The 15,445-nt window shown below is 39.0% G+C and overlaps 2 pseudogenes; both read left to right on the forward strand.

The window, feature by feature from the left end:
* Nucleotides 1-9,872: 9,872 nt before the first annotated feature.
* Nucleotides 9,873-10,519, forward strand: LOC103607497 (annotated as a pseudogene).
* Nucleotides 10,520-13,303: 2,784 nt separating this feature from the next.
* On the forward strand, nucleotides 13,304-13,950 carry LOC103607498 (annotated as a pseudogene).
* The last annotated feature ends 1,495 nt before the right edge of the window (nucleotides 13,951-15,445 follow it).

Here is a 15,445-nt window from a genome sequence, read left to right on the forward strand (position 1 = left end):
GCTGAGACATTGGAAACCTAATCTCCATTGTAACAGTGTTAAGAGGGTGGGAAATCCAATTATAGTAATTGAAAAGTGGGGCCTTTAAGAGGTGATTAGATTGTGAGGACTGTACCCTTGTGAATGAATTAATCCCTTGATGGTTTAATGGGTGGTCATGGGCTTCATAAGGACAGAAAGTGAGCAAGTTAGTTCTCTTGTTCAGCCACTCACCATGCGACATCCTGTCTTGCTGTGGAGCATCACCACCAAGAAAAAGGCCTTCACCAGATGTGTTCCCTGGACTTTGGACTTCCCAGCCTCTGAAACTGTAAGAACTAAATTTCATTGCTTTATACATTACCCAGTTTGGGGTATTCTGTGATAAGCAACAGAAAATGGACTAATACACCATGCAAACCAGTAAGAAGAAATCAGATCAAAATGTTAACAAATTGCTGAGTGTGGGCCAGCCTGAGAGTATAGTACCCCTGAGAGATGCTAAAACAAAGGCCATTTGCACCCACTAATGGGCTCTTCTCCACAGATCTCCATCAGGTCCTTCCTTGAAAAATCTAGGGATATGGTGAGAGTATGGATAAAGCAGGCTTAGAAAAGGGAATAACATCTGTTTAGGGAAAGGCTCAAAGCCATACCTGGATCATTCTCCTCTATTTCTCCTATGAAATAAAATCCTTAAGGCACTAAGGGAAGAAAACAGAAAAACCCAAACAAAAACAAAAAACATAATAACCCATTGGATGAGGCAGAAATACGTTCTGCAGCTAGGACATTAAAGATCCCCTACCATTTGGAAAGGAGTAAGATCACTACTTATTCTCCCCAAAGTGTAAGGTAAAGGCAAAGAGAAGATGCCACCCCTGAGATCCAGGGTCAGAACACCTGCCTAAGAATGAAGCTGAACCACAGTGAGCACCACACCCACAACCCCTCTCCTTCAATGCACATACACCAGGCTGGTGCTGGGAAAGGTCAAGAGCATGAGAAGGACCTTATGCACTGAGGTATAGGAGAAAAGGAAACACCTAAAGGTGAAGGGGAATCAATCACTGAGAAAAATACTCTGGTAAACAAGCTCCTACCCTAGGCACAAAATATTGCTAGAGGAATTTGAAGTGTTATGGTGCAGTGAATATACCCACACCACCACCAAAACCCAAATCCAGCTCAGATTTTGGATAGTTGACTCATATCCCCCATCTCATGCCTAGCAAAAAAATGAAAAGAGTTTGCCTATTTCCAGGCATAAAATTTTCCTCACTTCCTACTGTACTATACAAGATGTTCTGTTTTCAAACAAAAGTCCTAAGACACACATAGAAGCAAAAGAAAGATACGTCTATATTTTAAGAGACAAAACAATCAACAGAACCAGACTCGGATATAACATAGATGTTGAACACATAGGAGAAATTTTGTGACCTTTGGTATGGCAATAACTTTTTGGATTTGACCTCAATTGTACAAGTTATAAATGATAAAAGGAGAGAGAGAAAAATTGGACTTTATAAAAATTTAAAACATTTGCTTTGTGAGAGACACTGATAAGAGAATAAAAATATAAGCCACAGACTGAGAGAAGACATTTTCAAATCACCTAACTGATAAATGACATGTACTTAGAATATATAAAGAACACTTACAACTCAACAATAAGAAAACATTCAACCCAATAAAAAATGAGCAAAATGTATAAATATACACTTCTCCAAAGAAAATATTGAGTAGGAAATAAGCAAATGAAAAGACATTCAAAACTTAGCTATTAACCATGAGTTTTGAATATCTTTTCATTTGCTTATTTTCCATTCAATATTTTCTTTGGAGAAGAATTTTACATAATAGCTAGAGGAGAGGCTTTTGAATATTTTCACCACAAAGAAATGATACATGCATGAGGTGTTTGGTACGTTAACTACCTTAACCAAATTATTATACAACACACACACACACACACACACACACACATGCACGCACACACGCGCGTGCGCACACACACACACACGTGCGCACGTGCACACACACACATATATCAAAACATCAGATAGTACCCCATAAGTACAGATAATCACAATGTGTCGATTAAATGTTTAAAAAAGACATTCAACATCATTAATCAGTAGGGGATACAAATCAAAACCACAATGATATACCATGACCAACGTATATCAATTAGAATGACTTGGGTGAAAATACCTGACAATACCAAACACTGGTGAGGAGGCAGAGCAACAGGAATTCTCTTTCATTAATGAGGGAAATGAAAATTGGCTCAGCCACTTGAGAAAACAGTTTGCCAGCTTCTTATGTAGCTAAACTTACATGAGTCAGTGATTCCATATCTCATTATTTAACCAAGCGAATTGAAAACTTTTGTTCATGCTGAACTTATATTCAAACCTGTTCATAGAAGAATGTTCATAGAAGCTTTATTTATCAAGATGTTCTTCAACAGGTGAAAGGATAAAATATGAATAACAATTTTGGTACATCCATACAATGGAATAATACTCAGCAATAAAAAGGAAAGTTATTGGTTCACATGAAATCATGGATGAATCTTCAATTCATTTTGCTAAGTGAAAGAAGACAAATATAAAAGGCTAAATATTTTATATTTCTATTTACGTGTTTTACCTTAGAAAAGGTAAAACAATAGGGACAGAAAGAGATCAATAGTGGTGTCTGTATATAGACGAAATTAGAACCTCTACTTCCTCCCCTGGTCTCAAGCCAGTCATAGCTATCAAAACAGTGGGGCCACTTTTAGATAGTGGATTAGAGCCTCATTAAATGTATCATAGTTATTGAAAGCACAGATTTTGAAGTCAGACAGTACTGGGGTCAAACTATGGCTCTGCCATTTACTGTTTACATAACCTTGAGCAAATTATTTAAAGTTTCTGAACCTCTGTTTCCTTATATGTAAAGTGTTTATAACAAAATCAACTTCAAAATGTATTGCAAGGGTTAAAGGAGATAACAAATGAAGACTACTTAGCGCAGACAGCAGCACATGGTAAGTGTGCAAGGGGTGGAAGTTCTGGTATCATCTCAAACTAGTTGGTGCTTGGTTGCAAATCCTTAAGGAGACCCCTCACCTTGGCAAATCTGATAAGACCCCATATGCACTACAATGATAAACTTTGCCCACATGAACAACAAGATTAATTTGCTTCTACTATGCCTCATTTTTTCTGGGATAAACCCTGATTCCTACTCAGTTTTATAATTTGTGGATTGGGGAGGTCTTAATTAGAGGTCACGGAACAAACAAACAAAAATAAAAACAAGAAACAGGATAAGCACAAGCTTCAAAGCACAGCAAATACAATATTTAAATAAATAAACAAATTGCAAAATCAGATACTACTTCTGCTGCATTATGATAAAATAATAATTTCTTTATTCAATACAATTTTCAAATAAAATATGGTGTTCCAGAGCCCAGTAAGTTACAATCCAGAGTCATATTAGAATTACTAGTCACAAGCTATCACAGAAAATTAATGTTTCCTGAGAACTGTTATAGCACAAACGTTGGCAAACGTATTTATAAAGAGCCAGATAGTAAATAGTTTAGCCTTCACAGGGTCCATTGGGTTTTCATTGCACCTACTCAGTTCTGCCATTGTAGCATGAAAGTGGCTGTAGACAATAAACAAACGAGTATGCCTGTGTTCCAATAAACCTTTATTTACAAAAACAGGCAGTGGACTGGATTTGGCACATCAGCCATATTTTGCCATCTCCTGATGAAGAAGGTAAAGGAGAAGAAGAAAATTCCTCAGATTTAACTTTGCTACAGTGATTGTCAATCCTTGTCAGTTGTCTAACCAATTTAAAATTCAATCAGGAGAAATTTTCCATTGAGACATTAATTACTGCACTATGCATTTCATAGGTTAAGTGCAGACTGCCATTTCTCCTGGAAAGTGGCGTCTGAAGCATTAAATCATTATCTAAAGTGGGAAATTTTATGGGTTTGCAGATGGTGTCATATACCTGCCTTGAATCTTTCTTAAAATTCCTTTCTTCTCAATATATTCCATTTCTGATAAAAAATATAATTTCTCTTTCCAGTTTCCTTTGACCTCTGCATTTCATACACCTCAGTGCTGAATCTTGAGCACTTGTTCCAACTTGAGACACAGTCTGCACCCTTTCTTGTCCTGTCAGTGAGACAGTTCCTGAGCACGTGATGGGTGTCATGTTGTATGTAATGTGGGGTGGCTATGCTACTGAGCTGCTATTCACATGGATATCAAGCAAAACTCCAGCAAAATCTATGGTCTTATAATACTTATAGGACCAATCCTCTGCCTCTTCTCTCTTATTTCACTTCTTACATTTGAATCCCAAAGCAGTGCTGTTGGAATTTCTGAAACCTGTGCCATCAGAAACACCATGAAAACAAGTATGTTTTTCACCAAACACTATGTAGCATATTTTTCTCAAATTTTATAATACCCATGACTTACATAATATTTGTTACAACAAAAAGACCACAAATATTTTATTTTGCTACATTTCTTTTTACAAATCTATCGGGACCTAACACGATTTCCTCTGGAATAAATTTCAGTTTCATAGACCCAGCTTTGAAATTTGGGAAAAGGAAAAAACAATGAGGTAGTTGCTGTGGATTGAATTGTGTCTCCCAAAGTCCATGTACTAGAAACTTAACCCCCACTGTGAAAGTGTGAAGAGGGTAGGAAATCCCATAATGGTAATTGGAAGATGGGGCCTTGAAGATGTGATTAGATTGTGAGGACCATGCCCCAGTGAATGGATTAATTAAACTGATGGTTAATGGTGGTCTAAGGCATGGTTCTGCTCCACCATTCTCGCCATGTGACACCCTGTATTGTTGGAAAACCACCACTAAAGAAGGCCCTCACCAAATGTATTACCCAGACTTTGGACTTCCTAACCTCTGAAACTGTAAGCAATAAATATTTTTTTCTTTACAAATTTCCCAGTTTTCAGATATTTTTTATAAGCAACAGACATGGATTAATACATAGAACAAGTATAATGATATGCACTAATGCCCACCACCATAAAGCTAGAAACCTGAAGATTGAAACTTGGCCTATTTTAAGATAAACCTGCCTCAACTCTGGAATTAGTTTCAATCCCTACTGAGGCCAACTCTTGTTCATTTCATGCTGCATGGGTGTGAGGAGCCAAGAAAGGATTCAAACTCTGGTGGGTGGTTGAAGATGGAAGGAGTCCTCCTGAGTGCCTGTGAGGAGCGTGTTATTCCTCCCTCTCCTCTGCAAATGGCATTGAGCTATGACCTCAGTGAGCAAGAAATAAACCTTTGGTGTGTTGTCACTGAGATTTTGCAGTTGTTTGTTAAATCGGAGGGCCTATTTGGACCAAGGCAGCTTGCTCTAGTCTCCTCCTCACTATGTACTCAAGGTGGCTCCAATCTTCTAACACCTTTTCTTGTGCCTTATTAAGCAGAATTGAGAGAAAGGAGAGGAAAGAAAGGTAAAAACGTGGTAGACAGGAAGGGAAATGGAAGCTTTGTGAGTATGTAAAGCATCGTGTTTGAACAAATATAAGAATGAATTTTAAGAAGTTTTCTAAAGCATTGAAACTTGAATCACAAATAATGGGCTAAAATCATTTTGAAGTTACTCTAGCATCACAGACTATGCTCTTTTACCTGTGACACTACTCTGGACTGAAACCCATGCATCATGGCTTAACGAGCATTGCACCTCAAGAAACTAATTTGCTTTTATAGTCAGAGTTACCTTAATGAGCCTCCCTTTCAAATCCTTGCTACCTGTACATTTACTCGATCCAGTCTACTGAATGCTGGCAGATATTGGTTTTAACATCTGGCATAAACAGATTCAGAATTGAGGTCTCAATTGCTTACCTTAGGCATGAGGCTAGTCAACAAAAGAACTTTGATGATAGAGTACTGATTTTAGACCCAGGCACATAAGACCCCTGCTCTGGGCTCTAGTTCTCAGAGGGTCCCACATTTTGGAGTCCCTACTTTGAAATATTCTAAGTTGTTCTCTAATGCATGGAATCAGCTTGAATCACCAATGGGTCCAGTCCCTGTTTCTCTCCTTCAAGGTGTTCTCCACCCTCTACCTTGCACATGGGTTGACCACATGCCTTGAGAAGCTTGGAGCTTACTCATTTGGCCTCATTTGAGACCCTGACTGCAGGAGGGCAGCCTATCAAGCAGATTGATTCCATTGGCTGACTTGGTATATTTTTCATGATGTATGTGCGATTAGATAACAGAGTGATGCTGACATGCTGGTTTTAGGTAGCTTTCACCCACTGAACTAATTCAGGGTTCTGGGCTACTGAGAGGTCCACTCTCAACCTTTTACTTGAGTTGTGGGTTTGTGCTCATCATTGACAATCACTCCTCTATATCCCCACCATGATGCTACCTCTGGACAGCACATGAATATGATGGAGGTGGCAGCAGTTGTCCTTTACCTTGCGTACCCAAGGTGATCATCACCTCCCCCCACCCTCCATAGGCTCCATGCCGTGTTTTAGGCAGTCATTCAGACAGCTAAGCTTATTACCTCCAGGAGCATTAAATAACTGTTATTAGGGAAGTTTAGAGGCAAGAAATCAGTAATGTTTCAACACAAATGGGTTCAAAATAGCCATGGCATTATCAGAAATAATAGCACTTCTATCTTTTACTGATACTCACAGAGGGAGATATGAAATTAGCCAGAAATGCTGCAGTTGACAATACAGACCATAAAGAGATGATTCCTGGATGTGAACAGAAAGAGCGCCTGGACATTACAAAGAATCTTTGCATGCCCTGATCTGACAATGAACAAAAACATAAATACTCTACTCTATTCATTACTCTAAATTTCCATCAATAAATCTTTATGTGTGTTCATGTCTTTTTATAATATACTTTTAAAATCAAATTGATTATATAGACAGGAGCCCTACAAAATAAAATTTTGCCTGGGGCTCTGTATACTCTACATGGTCCTGACCTATGGACCTGCCCCATTTCTTTTACTATTTGAGCGGAACACTGGGTTTCTAAAGTGGAGGTGAGAGCTGCTCTCAACCAAGTACAGAATCTAAGACACACTGGTCTAGTCAGGGACCTGGAAAAGCAAAGAGAACAAAGTGTTTCAGAGAGAGGTCCTGTGAGCATGAGAACACCAAAGAAAGATCCAAAGAGAGAGTACTCCACATAGAAGCAAGCTTTTATATTCTAACATTTTATCTTCACCAAAGCACTGCCCTCTTGCACAAAGGACTGATAAGCTCCTCAGCTTTAGTTCATATCAATCACCTTGATGGGTGAAGCAAGAAAGAGTCTGGAGCCCCCTGAAGAAGTTATGTCACTTAAGAACAGCATTTTTGTATTTTAAAATGTGATTTCTATGAAACATGGGAAAGCAGATAGACTGGTGAAGAGCTAAGTTAAAAGAGGAGTACTTGGGGTGCACAATTAAAAGCAAAATAGAGAAAAAAAAAACAGGATAGTGAATTCTAGTGTGGTCAATTGTCTCCAAAGATGATCCCAAGTAATTCTTCCTTTACCTGTGCATGCATATCAAAAGGTGGAGTCTAATTTCCCTTCTCTTAAGTCTGGGTTGGCTTTAGTGACTTGTTGACCAATAGAATTCAGCAGAAATGATATTTTAGTCCTTCTGAGCCTTTATTATAAGAACCTTTGCAGCTTCTGCCTGGATGTCTCATAACACTGGCTCTTGGGACACTCCGTCTTAGGTACCAGAGACCCTACATAGGAAGACCTGATCACTCTGCAGGTAGAGAAGCCACATGGAGGAGCACTGAGGGATCAGACATATGAGCGAGCCATCTTTCACATCCAGCCCACTGTAACCTACACATGACACCAGTCTCAGCCACCATCTGCTGCAGTTGCATGGAAGACCCAAGAAGAACCATCTGGCTAAGCCCAACCAACACACAGAACTATAAGAGATGATACTAAATTGTTGTTTTACAACACTAAATTTGGAGCTGGTTTATTTTGTGGCAATTGATGACAAAGATAGCCAGGAAAAGTAATTAAATTCCCCTCTCTGGGAAGCATAGGAGAAGATTGATTGACATGTATGCCTCAAATGGAGGATGCTAGACTGTCTAAAGTTACCAAGGGCTCCTGCCTTCTCAGAAGATAAACAGAGGAGCATTGACAAGGTAATAACCAGAAATCTGAAAGCAATCCAATCAAGTACTACCAAGAGAGAGTAGAGATGATAGTTTGATATGAAAGTTTTATCTGGTCTCTTTCTTGAATCAGCTCATTCAGTGAGGTCTTAGGAACCTGGAAGGCAAACTTATGAGCAGGTTTACTCCAAGGTCACTGAGTCTACAAAAAGTCCCTTTTTTTTTTTTGTATATAATATACCTTTAAATATGTGTTGCAAACTGAGTGGCTCTTAAGTTGAACAATAGATTTTAGGTGTAAGGAGAAGTTCTGTCACAGAGAACAAAACTATTACAAAATAACTAATAATGACTCCTGTGGGTGCTGTAGCCCTAGGTTGCAGATCGCTCAGAAGCATTACACAGCTGGTGTATGGAAGATGGAAACAAGTGTATGAAAAATGATTTAGCAGAGTCAGTGCATACAGGGGAAAGTGGCCAGTAGCAAAGCTGGATGTAGAGAGGTAAAGTAGCACCTTTATTCATTCTATTTCTCTCACCTCTGTTCATGTCATTGTTTCTTTTTGTTTATTGTTCTCTTAAGGAGTTTTGTAGTTATTTGTTTTATGCTTTTTTTTCTATTTATGTGAGCCATTTTTATGCTTAAGATAGGTATCATTTGCTGTCATATTTAACTATAAATCCTTTTTACTATTTCTTTAATGGGATTTGTTCTTATGCACTTTTTCATTGCTTTTAAAATTCAACAGTCCTGGGCCGGCCTGGTGGCGCACTGCTACAGTGCACCGCTTGGGAGTGCAGCAGTGCTCCCGCCGAGGGTTCGGATCCCACATACAGACCGGCAGCTCACTGGCTGAGCAAGGTGTGGGTTCTTTATTAGTTAACAGCTCTTTTTGGTGTTACAGCTCTTTTTGATGTTACAGCGCTTTATTGCTTGCAAGCAAGGAGAGCACCAGCATCAGGCTACTGTCTCCCCAAATGAAGGAAAGGGGCAGCCTTATATAGCCAAAACTTCCCACCCAAGTTCTCATTTAGGTCCTCTTATGTAAATGCGGGATGCAAGTCTGTTAAATCAGATTGGTTGGCTATGAGACATAGCTCATTGGTCAGTTCTGGAGCCAAATTTGCATTTGGCCCTTAGGGCATTACAAAACCACTGTTACCTTTCGTTAGCCCATGGGTGCAGGAAGCAAGCTAGGTTACAGAAGCTAAAGTTCACAATTAAGACAGTCAAGAATAAAATTTCTAAAACAGTTTCTCCAGCGGAAGGGGGCAGGTTTAACAATCAGAAAGTGCTCAGGGTTCCCTGCTTCAATTTAAATGCTGAAATTATGTGGTTACTCTGTCTACACTGCCAAGTCCAACCACCTCCCTGGTTCTTGACAATTTTTTAAAACAGCAGAGTTTCTTTCTTTGTTTTCTTTAAAATGTAAACTAAGTGTAGGTACTATCCTAATGAAGGACTTTTCATGTACTACTTTATTTAATTCTCACAAAACTCTGTAAGTTAGTACTATTATTATCCCCATTGACAAATGGAGAAACCTTCATACAACTTTCACTGTAAGTGAGGGAGGTTTGAACACCAACAATCTGATTTCAGAGTGTCCTCTCTTAAATCTATACTACAATATTTATTTGAACCTAAAATGCCAATTATTGATCAGTCAGGCTGGCACAGAGATGCCTCTGGATGGAACACTGTGATGGCTGCCCAGGGAGAGCCCAGGTCCAGTTCAAACTTGTATTGGTTGGTGATGGTGGTACTAGAAAAACTACATTCATGAAACATCACTTGACCGATGAATTTGAGAAGTATGTAGCCACACTGGGTGTTGTGGTCCATTCTCTCGTGTTCCATACTAACAGAAGTCCTATTGAGTTCAATGTATGGCATACAGATGGCCAGGAGAAATTTGGTGGACTGAGAGACAGTTCTTATATCCAAGCCCAGTGTGCCATTATAATGTTTGATGTAACCTTGAGAGTTACTTACAAGAATCTGCTTCACTGGCATGGAGACTTGGTACGAGTATGTGAAAACATCCCCATCGTGTTGTGTGGCAACACAGCGGATATTAAGGACAGGAAAGCAAAGGCAAAATCTATTGTCTTCCACCGAAAGAAGAATCTGCAGTACTATGACATTTCTGCCAAAAGTAACTACAACTTTGAAAAGCCCTTCCCCTGGCTTGCACGGAAGCTCATTGGAGACCATAACCTGGAGTTTGTTGTCATGCCTGCTCTTGCCCCACCAGACGTTGTCATGGACCCAGCTTTGGCAGTACAGTATGAGCAAGATTTAGAAGTTGCTCAGACAACTGCTCTCCCAGATGAGGATGATGACCTGTGAGAGAGAAGCTGGAGCCCAGCGTCAGAAGTCTGGTTTTACAGGCAGCTGTCTTGTGATGTCAGCGGTGCAGCGTGTGTGCCACTTTATTATCTAGCTACGCAGAACATGTGCTTCATCTGTGCGATGCTGAAAGAGATGATGGGCTTTGGAGTGAATGTGGCAGTTAAAAAAAAAATACCTTCATTGTTTGGACCTGCGTATTTAATTGTTTTGGAACGCAGTCGATTTCCTGAGTTTCAAAAAGATTGCTATAGTCACATCACAATATTCAGTGGTGAAATCCTGTTACTGTCATTTCCATTCCTTTTTGTTTAGAATCAGAATAAAGTTGTGTTTTAAATAGCTAAAAAAAAAAATGCTGATTATTATAGTGCTAAAACGTATGGCACATTTTATCCTTTTGCTCAAANAGGGTTGCGATCCGTTGCCGGTCATGAAAAAAGACAAAAAGGAAAAAATAAATAAATAAAATTCAACAGTCCTTCCCACTCTGTAGGTTTGAATAAATATTGAGGTATTATCTTCCTGTTTTGTTTTTTGAGATCACAAAATATTTAATCAAGCCCAAGTTGTTTTATCATCTTCATATGGCTGTTTTTGACAGAAGCTAAAGAAAATTATTCAATATTGAGGAAATGACCAATTGAGTGTATCCAATTGTCTTCTTTATCCAATGTGGCTTATAAGAGAATAAGGTTGATTGAATATGTTATTTAAACCAACTAAAAGAATAAATTTGACTGGAAAGATGTTGCTTTTATGACTGCATATAAATCCAATTGAAATTAGAAAAGGTTTTAATGATCTATTTATATGTTGTTCTTACTGGTTTGGAAATTCTTCATAAGATACTAAATTGCATAGTGTAATCTTTTGCAAAACATGTAGCATCAGAAAACTAATTCTGCAGAATGTTAATTTGTACTGCACACACAAAAAAGTTTTTGTAGTAAAACACTTATGGGAAATGCTAGTTTGAACAAGATTTTCTTTTTTGCTCAAAGACTTCTTAGAGTATTTAATGTGTATCATGAATTTCCAAGAGTGTGATGCATAAGCTTACTCCTCAACCATGGCCTCCCCTGCCCTCCCTCTTGTCTCTGCCAGAGCATCTTGCAGGACTCACGCTCTATGAAACCTATTTTGGGAAATACTGATGTGTTAAAAAGGCCATGATACTGGATGTTAAGAAATCTTGAATAAAGTCCTTAGACACACTAAGAACAGTTTTCCCAATCGTATAATAATCCCTAGACTTTCACAATGATAAGAAATCTGTGAAATGGTCTCCAATAGAGTATAGTCTACTCTTGTGCAGTTCTAGCTGTAGGTCCTTTGTATACGTGTTGCCTAATGAAGCCACAAGCACCCTGAATCAGCACCTGAATTCAGTGAGATCTCTTCTAAAACTAAAAATGTGGAAGAAATATTAGGTGACCTCTAAGGTTCTTTCCTCTTTTGACATTCTTGGTGTAAAAATCAACACTTTGGCTTGTGTTACAAAAACAGCTTACAATATCCTGGCTTCTACAGTGCTATTTGTTCATGGAATTTTGTCTGTGGTATACCTGGGAAGTTTGAATAAACAAGAAGAAATGTAGCTTGGGGTTTCCTGTATGTAGGGCCACCGTTCCTTCTGGTTTGTCCCAACCATTTGTCCTTTATACTTGGTGTCCTAGCATAACCATTAATAGCATCCACTCTTACTTCAAAGTCTAGATGATTTTGTTGTGAGGTTGCTTGCACAGAGGAATCTGAGACCAACATTGGTATTACAGCTCTTTATTAGTTAACAGCTCTTTTTGGTGTTACAGCTCTTTTTGATGTTACAGCGCTTTATTGCTTGCAAGCAANAACCATTAATAGCATCCACTCTTACTTCAAAGTCTAGATTATTTTGTTGTGAGGTTGCTTGCACAGAGGAATCTGAGACCAACATTGGTATTACAGCTCTTTATTAGTTAACAGCTCTTTTTGGTGTTACAGCTCTTTTTGATGTTACAGCGCTTTATTGCTTGCAAGCAAGGAGAGCACCAGCATCAGGCTACTGTCTCCCCAAATGAAGGAAAGGGGCAGCCTTATATAGCCAAAACTTCCCACCCAAGTTCTCATTTAGGTCCTCTTATGTAAATGCGGGATGCAAGTCTGTTAAATCAGATTGGTTGGCTATGAGACATAGCTCATTGGTCAGTTCTGGAGCCAAATTTGCATTTGGCCCTTAGGGCATTACAAAACCACTGTTACCTTTCGTTAGCCCATGGGTGCAGGAAGCAAGCTAGGTTACAGAAGCTAAAGTTCACAATTAAGACAGTCAAGAATAAAATTTCTAAAACAGTTTCTCCAGTGGAAGGGGGCAGGTTTAACAATCAGAAAGTGCTCAGGGTTCCCTGCTTCAATTTAAATGCTGAAATTATGTGGTTACTGTGTCTACACTGCCAAGTCCAACCACCTCCCTGGTTCTTGACAATTTTTTAAAACAGCAGAGTTTCTTTCTTTGTTTTCTTTAAAATGTAAACTAAGTGTAGGTACTATCCTAATGAAGGACTTTTCATGTACTACTTTATTTAATTCTCACAAAACTCTGTAAGTTAGTACTATTATCCCCATTGACAAATGGAGAAACTTTCATACAACTTTCACTGTAAGTGAGGGAGGTTTGAACACCAACAATCTGATTTCAGAGTGTCCTCTCTTAAATCTACACTACAATATTTATTTGAACCTAAAATGCCAATTATTGATCAGTCAGGCTGGCACAGAGATGCTTCTGGATGGAACACTGTGATGGCTGCCCAGGGAGAGCCCAGGTCCAGTTCAAACTTGTATTGGTTGGTGATGGTGGTACTGGAAAAACTACATTCATGAAACATCACTTGACCGATGAATTTGAGAAGTATGTAGCCACACTGGGTGTTGTGGTCCATTCTCTCATGTTCCATACTAACAGAAGTCCTATTGAGTTCAATGTATGGCATGCAGATGGCCAGGAGGAATTTGGTGGACTGAGAGACAGTTCTTATATCCAAGCCCAGTGTGCCATTATAATGTTTGATGTAACCTTGAGAGTTACTTACAAGAATCTGCCTCACTGGCATGGAGACTTGGTACGAGTATGTGAAAACATCCCCATCATGTTGTGTGGCAACAAAGTGGATATTAAGGACAGGAAAGCAAAGGCAAAATCTATTGTCTTCCACTGAAAGAAGAATCTGCAGTACTATGACATTTCTGCCAAAAGTAACTGCAACTTTGAAAAGCCCTTCCTCTGGCTTGCACGGAAGCTCATCGGAGACCATAACCTGGAGTTTGGTGCCATGCCTGCTCTTGCCCCACCAGACGTTGTCATGGACCCAGCTTTGGCAGTACAGTATGAGCAAGATTTAGAAGTTGCTCAGACAACTGCTCTCCCAGATGAGGATGATGACCTGTGAGAGAGAAGCTGGAGCCCAGCGTCAGAAGTCTGGTTTAACAGGCAGCTGTCTTGTGATGTGAGCGGTGCAGCGTGTGTGCCACTTTATTATCTAGCTATGCAGAACATGTGCTTCATCTGTGGGATGCTGAAAGAGACGAATGGGCTTTGGAGTGAATGTGGCAGTTAAAAAAAATACCTTCATTGTTTGGACCTGCGTATTTAATTGTTTTGGAACACAGTCGATTTCCTGAGTTTCCAAAAGATTGCTATAGTCACATCACAATATTCAGTGGTGAAATCCTGTTACTGTCATTTCCATTCCTTTTCATTTAGAATCAGAATAAAGTTGTGTTTTAAATAGCTAAAAAAAAAAATGCTGATTATTATAGTGCTAAAACGTATGGCACATTTTATCCTTTTGCTCAAACTATTTCTTCATTTCTGTATTGGAATATCCTGCTCACCCCCACCCTCCTTTGTCCATAAGTCCTGTTAATTCCATCAGTCTTTGCTTGTGAGTGGCATTCCCCACAAAAACTTCTGCTTATACTCTAGCTCATAATGACAGGTTATTACTTGGAATTTTACTGGCAGTTTTGTCTCTGCCCTCGTTTCATCATATATTCAGATATTCCCTTTGAGAGTCATAAATGATTCAATGATTGTCTGCCAGTTCCCAAACCAGAGTAAAGTTCTTGCAGGCCGGGGATGATGACTGACCCCAGGCTTTCCAAAGTGCTTCCTAAAGGGCAATGCTGTCACAGTCAATATCATCTCAACTCTTTATTCCCACAGGGAAAGAAAATACAAAGAATAATGAAAAAAATCCATAGCTTCAAAATGTCCGTGTAATTTTAGCTATTAGTTAGGTATCAGTATTATTGTGGGGGTATATAGCTCTGACTTTGTTCTTTGATGACTGAGACAATTATATTCTCAGTTTCCACATCTGTAGATGATTATCTGTGCAAAAAACATATGCCCTGTGTATTTTACATGGATCTAAAGAGACAATAGTTAGAGAAGTGCTTTTTATGTGCTATACATAAAAAGGGGTTCATTACTAACAATTATAAAGTGTCTTGAATCTACAGGCATTTCTTTCTAATCAGAGAGAAGAGAAATTGGTAAACAATACTTTCTTAATCCAGTTTATAATCTGATTTTGTCCAGTTAATTCTAATAATCTGATGGGAGTGGCAAACTGATACACAAATCACCAAACAGCTTCCAGGACAGCTCAAGCATATTGTAGGATTTAGTCTGAGCTAGGAGCATATGCTTGCTCCTCCTGTTAAAATGCAAATAAGCTTTCTAGAGAAGTTGATTCACTTGCAGTTGGACAGCAGGCAACATAACATCTCCTGCACTGTAGACACAAATAAGGCATCCAGGGGTTACTAGGATCTTCGCCTGTTCAACGTTGCTCTATTGCTCTTCATTTGGTGTTTCCATCCACTCAGCTCACCTGTTTCAAAGGCAAAATCTATTGTCTTCCACCGAAAGAAGAATCA

Source organism: Galeopterus variegatus, unplaced genomic scaffold (genome assembly GCF_000696425.1).
Source record: "Galeopterus variegatus unplaced genomic scaffold, G_variegatus-3.0.2 Scaffold7480, whole genome shotgun sequence".
In the NCBI taxonomy this organism is placed as follows: Eukaryota; Metazoa; Chordata; class Mammalia; order Dermoptera; family Cynocephalidae; genus Galeopterus; species Galeopterus variegatus.